Here is a 9830-nt window from a genome sequence, read left to right as displayed (position 1 = left end):
AAGTTGTTTTCAATAAGGTTGAAAAAAAGGTTTTCACAAAGAGTGAGTGATAAAAGGGTTTTCACAAAAAAGTTTTTCAAAGTGCAAGATAGGTAGGAAAATGCCTAAGTGTACAAAGTGAACTATCAAAGGGAGCTGGACTACTAGGAATCACTTAATAACCAAGCCTTATCAAGTAATAATCACTAAGCCTTTTCCACTTTTCTCACAAAACAAGTTGGCACAACAATAAGGTGTGTGTGTGCACGTTACCCCTAGTAGGCAAAAGCAAGCCTTCTAAACATAATTGGAAACAAAGATAAAACCCTAACAATTATACTACCAAAAGCTTTAAAACATGCAAAAAGGAAAGCACTTAAAGCATACTCTAGTCGAAGTCCTAGGTGAAGGTTTTCAAATCACCTTCAACTACACGAACTAAAACCAAAGTGAAGAGGTTTAGAAATGGCCAATTACAAACCAAAAAGAATGAAACCAAAGCCAAGAACACAAGAGGCCCAAAAATAAAATCAAGCAAAAAAATATGAAAGACAAAAGTTTGGGTCTTCAACTCCTCCACTTGGGTTCCTTCACAAAGAGCAAACTTGTTAGTCCTCTCCAAGTGTTTAAACACTCCTTTCGGTGTGGTGTAAATCTCTCCAAAGGCTAGGTTTGGATTCGGTTCACTCCTCCACTCAAATCCACCAAAGGTGTGCTAGTTTGCTAGATAGGTTCTTCACCTACAAACAAAATGAAACCAACCCAAAGAGCAAGAGTCCAAGAAATAAAAACTAAAAAGGCACAATTACGAAAGGCTAAACTCAAAGAGAATTGATTGAGACAAAACAAAAGAGTCTAAAGAAAAGACAAACTAAAATTAAGACTCAATTAAAAATAGGAAGCACACAAAAGAGTAATCCTAGAATGGCACTAGAATGGATTAGTGTTTAAGCCCACTTGATTAAGTCTTTTATGAATTTGGTCCAGCCACCTTTAAGGTCTCAAAATAGGTGCAATAAGGTCAATAAGGTCTTGAGTCCAACTCCCAAATGCATAGGTAAAGTCCAAGTCCACAAGTCTAGCAACAAGTGCCTTTTTTTTTGTCAAAATTTTTTTTTTGTTCTTTCTTTTCCTTTCTTTTCACGTCACTTTCTTTTATACTTTGGGTCCATTTTTTTTAATGTTCAGCCCAATTGTTGCTTAGGTTTTGCACTTGTGGGTGGAGAGAAAATTAGGTCAAATTTTAAGAAAAGGAGAGAAGGACAAGTGGCGGTTTCTTAGAGGTGTTTAGGGTATCTTTTGAGTGGAAAATGATTTGTACTATCTAGTACAAGTTGTTTTGTACAATTTTTTCAGCACACCTCTTAGATTCTTTTAGGGTTTTTTTAAGCATAGAATGTTGACTAAATCAAGTGAGAATGCAAGGAAAGTGGGTGGTTATGCATGTGCAAGAAAATATTTACACATGGATATCAAAAATCACATAGAACATGCTAGGACTAAGTAGCATGCATGAATGACTCCTAGATGGCTCCTATATGTCACGCCCACTTAGAATGATGCATCATGGTATTTTTTTTTCATGTATTCATGCAAAGGTGTTTGGCACATACATGGAATTTTTTGTAGACAAAATATAGGAAACATAAAATATGACAAAACTTAGGTGGATTTAAAAATCAAAAGCATGTTCATAGCATGTTCTTCATGTTCATATGAGACTCAACCTAAAAAATAGAAAAGCATGGATATCATCTAGCAATGGAAACCTAAAATGTTCAAGGAAGGTTCACAAGGAATAAGAATATGAACCACAAGCATTCGGCCACACACAAAGAAAGACAAAGACTGAATGGAAGACACAAAGCTAGAGGTTACCCTTGACGAACCTTGGCTCTAGATACCACTTGATAGGATCCTCCCTCCCATGGATGATTTTGACTCTTGAAGAGGGAATCCTTGCCCAAAGATCTTAGGCTCACCAAAGGGAAGAGATTATGTGGATGTTTAGGGGAAGATGGTTTTGGGACGTCAAGATGATGAAGGGTGAAGGATGGTGTATGGTTGCTCACGGTTGCCTCACTCCAAGTGAAGGTGGAGGCCACTCTAGGGTTTCACTCTCCAAGGGTGGAGAATGAAGGGGGCTAGCTGAACTAACCTAGGGACTAAGGATAGGATTTGAGGCAAAGAAATGCTCTCTCAAATTCATATAATCCAAAGTATTTACAAGGTGTGGAGCATTGGGTATTTATAGGAGGGGAGGCATCTAGGGTTGCATTTCATAAGGCAAATGCACTCTAAATGAAATGCAAATGAACCCTAGATGCAACTTGGTGGCCAAGGATGGAATCTTTGGGTTTAGATTGGCTATATCTAGGTGCATGATAAGACCATGCAACCTTTGCCCTCCACTTGGGCCTAAGCCTTTCTAACACCAAAAATAGATCCAATGAACACCAAAAATGCGTCACCCTTCTAATGTAACACCCTAGCCCAAATTAAAAACCTAATTATCTAGAGCACCCCATAATACAAGGGTAAAATCGGAAATACAAGGGAAAATAAATTCTAAGTCCTAAACACCCCAAAATACAAGGGTAAAATTGGCAAATAAAATAAACCCTATACTAATGAGGCTTAGGAGAGAACTAATACTCTATGATCATGAGGAGAGTGTCCCTTGGTGTGTGAACTCCCTCCTCCCCTTCAACTCTCCTAGCCATGGAGCTAGTGATGGGGCCCACATGTGTCTTCAAGGATGGTCCTCCATCAGCTGGGGCCATGGAATCTGTTAATGAGCAGGAGGATATCCACTGAAAGGATTTTTTTGATGATCCTAGCTATGAATCCAAAATTGTGTGGGTCAACCAGATTTCTCGAGTTATTCCTAAGTTTAACTCAGCTGTGTTCGACTCTCCTACTGAGGACATGAAGGCTCATCTTAAGCCTCTACTGTTAACTTTGATGGTTGAGGGACATGAAGTGAATAAGGTATTGGTTGATGGAGGAGCAACCATAAACATACTCCCAAGGACCATGCTAAAAAGGTTCAGAAAGACCATGGCTGATCTAAAGCCTCATAACATCCTTATCTCAGACTATGCAAGAAAGTCATCACAACTTGAGGGTATGATTTTACTCGATGTGTAGATAGGAAGTGTGAAACGAACAACCATGTTCATCGTAACTCCATCGAAGGCAAATTTCAATGTCCTATAGGGTCGTGAATGGATTCATGGAGTGGGAGTTGTTCCTTCGACTGTAGAAGATCTTTTTCTGGAATGATGATGAAGGGTTGGAAGTACTCGATGCTGATCAGAAGGAGTACGAAGTAGGCATGTATTTTGCAAATCAACAACTAACTGCATTTGCAAAAACCAAACCTTTCAATGCCCATAATGCTAGCATGATGGATGAAGAGGAAAGTATCAAGAAAGTGTTTTGTTGGGATGTAAAGAGAGGATTTGTGATTCGAGCTGAGATAGAATCGGTTCAAGAGCAGGAATGAAACACCAAGATTTGTATTCGAGCTACTTAGCTCAAATTTTGGCCTATATGGCCGAACAGATGATCGAGAAGGCCAAAAATTGTGAAAAAATTGGAGAAAAAGAGAAGGGAAGTATGGCCACAATGGCCGAAGGAAAAGGAGGAGAAAAACAAAAAACAAAGAATGATCGAACAAACCAAGAGGTCAAGAATTTGGAAGTTGATAAGAGCCAAGAGTTAGAGACAAAATTAGATTGTATTTTCGATGACTCACCATTGGGATTCGAAAGATCAAGCAATGAGGAACACAAGTTAGAGTCTCAGGACCCACTGGAAGAGATCAATTTGGGTACTATCGAAAATAAGAAAGTCACTTATGTTAGCAAACTCTTGCAAGGGTAGCTCAGGGAAGAAGTGGTTCGAGTATTACACGAATACAAAGATTGTTTTGCTTGGGATTATGAGGGGATGCCTGGTCTGGATCGAAGTTTGGTAGAACATACATTACCAACAATTCATAGAAAGAAGCCAGTTAAGCAAAACCCTCGAAGATTTGCTCTGAAAGTGATTGACAAAATCAAAGAAGAAATCGAGAGGTTGCTGAAAGCCAAGTTCATGAGGACCTCGAGATATGCTGAGTGGGTATCGAATATTATGCCCGTTATCAAGAAAAATGGAAAACGCCTATTGCTGAGATGATGATAGATGCCACTGCAGGAGCTTTAGGCATGTACGATCACCTTCAGTCCCTACTTCGATATGTAAGACTCGAGCCATTGAGTTACTAAACACATTCGATGAGGTTGAGTTATAATACATTTCTCAAAATACGAACACAATTGCGAATGAACTGGATCAGATCGCACCAGGGTACAAAATGAGTAAAGGATGTCTCGAACATTTGATTCATACGGAGAATGAACTAGTATGCAATCTAGACAGTCTAAGTGTTAGTACATCGAGCCATCAAGACTGGAGGAAAGAATTGATTGAGTACCTTCAAAATCCAAATTCAAAAGTCGAAAGAAAGATCAAATTTCAAGCCCTTAATTATGTCATGCTAAATAACGAATTATACAAGAGGGGTTTCGATGGGATTCTATTTAAATACCTCAGAAATCATGAAAGTTATATAGCTATGGTAGAAGTACATAAAGGTATTTATGGAGCACATCAAGCAGGTAAAAAAATGAAGTGGACCTTGTCGAGAAAAGGGTACTATTGGCCAACCATGATTAAGGACTATATCAAATTCGCGAGAAGCTGCGAGGAATGTCAAAAACATTGACCAATACAAAGGGTACCAGCAAGTGAATTACATTCAATTATTAAACCTTTTCCATTTCGAGGTTGGGCAATTGACATAATAGGGCAAATTCATCCACCCTCCTCGAAAAATCACAAGTATATATTAGTTGCCATAGATTATTTTACAAAATGGGTTGAGGCTATTCCTTTGAAAAAAGTCGATCAAAAAGACATAATTGATTTTGTTGAAGATCATATCATAACAAGGTTTGGAATTCCCCAAACAATTACTACTGATCAAGGCACAGTTTTTACAGGTCGAAAAGTTACTCAATATGTTTAATCGAGAGGAATTAAGTTAGTAACTTCGACACCGTATGATGGAGGACCATCCTTGGTACTTCACTTCATGTGAGACCCATCACATGGTTCATGGCTATGGCCAATTTGATTAGTATAGGATTATTTTATTTTCCAATTTTACCCTTGTATTTTGGGGTATTTTAGTCATAGGATTTATTTTCTTTGTATTTCCCATTTTACCCTTGTATTATGGGGTGCTTTAGATGATTAGGGTTTTAATTTTGGGCTAGGGTGTTTTAGTGAGGAGGTGACGCATTTTTGGTGAGTCTTGGACATATTTTTGGTGTTAGAAAGGCTTAGGCCCAAGTGGAGGGCAAAGGTTGCATGGACTTATCATGCACCTAGTTGTAGCCAATCTAACCCCTTAGATTCCATCCTTGGCCACCAAGTAGCATCTAGGGTTCATTTGGCATTGCATTTGGAGTGCATTTGCCTTGTGAATTTCGGCCATGCATTGCTCCAAATGCAACCCTAGATGCCTCCCCTCCTATAAATACCCAACACCCCACCACTTGTAAATACTTTGGATTATATAGAATTTGAGTGAGCTTTTATGCCTCAAGTCCTTATCCTTAGTCCCTAGGGTTACTTCGGCTAGCCTTCCTTCATTCTCCACCCTTGGAGAGTGAAACCTAGAGTGGCCTCCAACTACTTTGGAGTGAGCCAACTTTGAGCCACCAAACACCTTCTCCTAAATAGCTTCCGCCAAACTCCTCCCTTCTCACGCTAACTTCCTTTCCTTCACCAAGTACCTACCTTTTGTCTACCTTGTTGAACCTAGATCAAGGGCCAAGGCTTCCTCTCTACATTCCCTACGTCAAGCATGGAGGAGGAACCCATCACCGTATTATGCACAAGCAAATGCACAAGTAGAAGCCTCTAATAAACTAATTATCTATTTAATTAAGAAATATATCTCGAGCAAGCCTTGAAGTTGGCATGAAACATTGTTAAGTCTCAATTATACCTCTTTTTAGACAAGACTTAATGAACAATTTCACTCATTCTTTGAACCATTGCAATATAATTGTTCTCTTTTTGATTAATTTTGTGTGCAGATATAGCTAACCCAGAATTTAGCTAACAATACCTTAATACATCTCATTTTTTGTGCAGGTATTGAGCTAGAGAATTGAAGATTGAAGGCCCTTAGGATTGGAAATCTAAGGAGCTAAGGAGCAGAGCAAAGTGGTTGTGCCGGGCGCAAGATGACCCGCACCGGGCTTGAGAAGAACAAAGTGTTCCACCTCTGCAAGTCACACATGCGCCGGGCGTGAGACTACCCCCACCGGGCGTGATCGAGACAGAGAGTACCTCAAAATCTCTGAAAGGTATTGCGCCGGGCGTAAAATGAATTGCGCAGGGCATGTTCTGAGGCAGAGAATACTTGACCTCACTGGAAGGCCTTGAGCCGGGCGCAAAGAATTATGAGTCGGGCGCGAAACCCTAATCTGACTCCCCAAGCTCGTATTTGAAGACATTTTCAGGGTTTTCTTCCTCGTTCACACATTGGGCGCGTTTTAGGAGCTGTGGAAGGGATTCCCAGAGCTTGGAGCCGTTCGTGTGTGGGTCTTTCCTTCGGTTCTTCATTTCTCCCTTCATCTCTATTTTGTATTTGCCCTCATTGTTTTGAGTGGTTCTACCCATTTTTTGTGGGGTTAGATGTAACCAACGTACTCTATTGTAATCCTTACGTTTTCAATGATATATATATGTTGTTCATTCAGTGTTGTGTATGTTTCTATTCTTAATGCTTGCTTTGGATTGATTCTCCTTGCATGATATAGGTTCCATTGGGTATTGGAAAATAACCATTGAAACTAGCTCTGAAACAAATTCCTAGTGGGAAATGTATCTAGGAATGGAGCTTGGCCCATTAGTAGTCTTAAACCCTAGCTCGTAATGCGGGTGTAGATATTGGGTACTCAAGGGATTGATATTCAATATTCGCACCTAGGCTCTTGCTCTAAGGGATTAGGTTTGAGTAAACTTATGGGTTGACTAAGCAATGGATGTAACAAGAGATTAAGGATTCGTTAGTGTAACATTCGGTGAAATCTGACCCCACAATCTCACAAAAACCATTATACCATTTCTACCCTTATCCACTCACAAACAAATATTTTTATAGCTTTCATTCCAATAGTCATAACTTTTGATTCAACTTGTATGACAACTTATGAATTTGGAATCATTCTTTAGTCACGAATAGTCAATAAATGCTTATTTTACCTTCTAATCCCTGTGGATAGGATAATTTTACTACTTGAACGGCCGGTATACTTGCCGTGTTTGAGACCGTTGACAGAACAAAAGTGATTTTAAGTGATAACAAAAGTATTTCAACAGAAATCTCAACAACTTTTTGGCACCGTTGTCGGGGATTAGCAAGGCAATTTAGTATTTATAGCTATTTGTGACTTGTTCCTTTACTTTTATTGTTAATTTCTAGTTTAGCAAATGAATTCTTTGGGCTGACTTGTGCACTCTAGTCTTTTGTCTTCTCGTGTATGCAAGGTACTATTCAAACCAGAGGTACAAATTCTTCTGAGCCACTGTTGAACGATCCTGAGATTGAACGCACGAAAAGGAGGAATAATAGCAATAAGAGGAGAAGGAGGAACAGAGCAAATCCAGTTGGCCAACCAACCACTCATATTCCTGAAGTTTTTGTCTATGATATTCCTAAGTTCACTATGGAAGGTGAAGGTGGTGTTCACAATGACAATCAAAACCGGAGGCGCACTATAGGTGATGCTTTCACCTACACTGGCCCGGGGGAATTCTCTAGCATTGTGAGGCCTACAATGAATGACAGACTAGCAGAAATGAAGCTTGCACTCCTACAGCTTATCAGCTCTCATCAATTTTCTGGCCTAGATCATGAAGACCCACATACTCATCTCTACATTTTCTATGAGTTGTGTGGTTCAATTAGAGTTTCTGGGGCTGATGAAGAGGCACTGTTCATGAGGTTGTTTCCATTTTCTCTGAATGGGAAGGCTAAGGCTTGGCTTCATTCTCAACCAAACCAAAGCCTGACCACTTGGAGGGATGTGGAGACTAAATTCTTAGCCAGTTTCTTTCCCCCTTCTAAGAACACTGAGGCCAGAACTGCTATTGCTACTTTTGCTCAAGGTGCGGATGAGCCACTATGTGAAGCATGGGAGAGGTACAAATCACTATTGAGGAGGTGCCCTAATCATGGTTTTGAGGTAGAGCTGCAAGTTCAAACTTTCTGTAATGGGTTACAACCTCAAACCAAGATGATACTTGATGCTTCTTTTGGAGGGTCAGTCATGTTTAGAACTGATGAAGAGGCTATCACAATCATTGAGTCCATGGCTTCCACTGATTTTAGGAGCCAGCATGATAGAAGCTCTTCACACAAGAGAGGAGTTTTGGAGCTGAGTACTCAAGATGTAGTGTTAGCTCAAAACAAGATAGTTTCCCAATAAATTGAAGCCTTGAATCAACAAATGGCCAAACTACCTCAACAACTTCAAGCTATGCAATCTAATGCTCCTCTTATGCAACAAGTTATGTCATGTGATTTTTGTGGAGGTGACCACCCTAATGGTTATTGTGCCGACTCATCTAATTCCCAAGGTGAAGAAGTGAATTATATGGGGAATCAAGGGCGGAAAAATTTCTCTCAACACCCCTATCCGCAAAATTCAAATCAGGGGTGGAGAAATAACTATGGTGGAAACAAGCCAGATATGAATGCTTCATCAAGTAGCAGGCCTCCACATCAACACCAACACCCACCGTTGTATGAGAGAACCACCAAGTTGGAAGACACATTGCAACAATTCATGCAATTGTCCATGTCCAACCAAAAGAACATTGATGCTTCAATTAAAAATCTGGAAATACAAGTGGGGCAAATAGCAAAGTAGCTAGCAGAGCAGCAAAAAGGTTCTTTCTCAGCCAACACCGAGCAAAACCCGAAGGGGCACTTGAACGTAGTATCTACCAGGAGTGGTCGGGAGTTTGTGGTGAAGGAGAGTGAGAAAAAGAATGAGAGTGAAGAAAAAATTGACACATGTGTGGATGATGATGCTAGTGTTGATGAAGAGATCATCTTAGAGGGCCCAGGAGTATGGAGAAGGAGTGAAGGAAGTGGGATGGTTGAATAAAATAAAATGAAAAATGAAAATGACAAAAAGAGTGAGAAAGAGAAAGAAATCGAAAAAGAGAAAGAAGGAGTTAGTAGAGAGAAAAAGAAAACACCCATGGAGGAGAGGAGTATTGTGAAGGTGCCACCCACCAAGAGCTTACCATATCCTCATGCACCTTCAAGAAGAGATAAGGAGAGGCAGTATGCTCGGTTCTTAGAGATTTTCAAAACCTTGTAGATCAACATTCCGTTCTCCGAGGCATTGGAGCAAATGCCTACCTATGCCAAGTTCACGAAGGAACTCCTCACCAAGAAGAGAAAATATTTTGAAGAGGAGACCATTACATTGGAGGCGGGGTGTAGTGCTATCATTCAGAAGATGTTGCCAAAAAAATCCAAGGACCCTGGTAGTTTCACTCTCCCAGTCACTATTGGGAGTTTAGCTATTGGGAAGGCGTTGCTTGATTTGGGGGCTACCATCAATCTTATGCCCTTATCTATGCTTTAGAGGATTGGTGATTTGGCAGTGAAGCCTACTCGCATGACTTTGCAGTTGGCTGGTCGATCTGTGAAGTATCCTCATGGCATTGTGGAGGATGTTCTGATGAAGGTGGACCGTTTCTTGTTTCCC

At 40.2% G+C, this 9830-nt stretch overlaps 1 non-coding gene across 1 annotated transcript; it reads right to left on the bottom strand.

Annotated features, from left to right (window-relative positions):
* Window positions 1-8181: 8181 nt before the first annotated feature.
* Window positions 8182-8287, bottom strand: LOC114915615 (small nucleolar RNA R71). The gene has a single exon (XR_003803709.1). It is a non-coding gene; the product is annotated as a small nucleolar RNA R71 (small nucleolar RNA).
* Between the last annotated feature and the right edge of the window lie 1543 nt (window positions 8288-9830).

Source organism: Cajanus cajan, chromosome 10, assembly GCF_000230855.2.
Source record: "Cajanus cajan strain Asha chromosome 10, NIPB_CcT2T_4, whole genome shotgun sequence".
Classification (NCBI taxonomy): Eukaryota; Viridiplantae; Streptophyta; class Magnoliopsida; order Fabales; family Fabaceae; genus Cajanus; species Cajanus cajan.
This window is presented reverse-complemented; position numbering and strand designations above follow the sequence as displayed.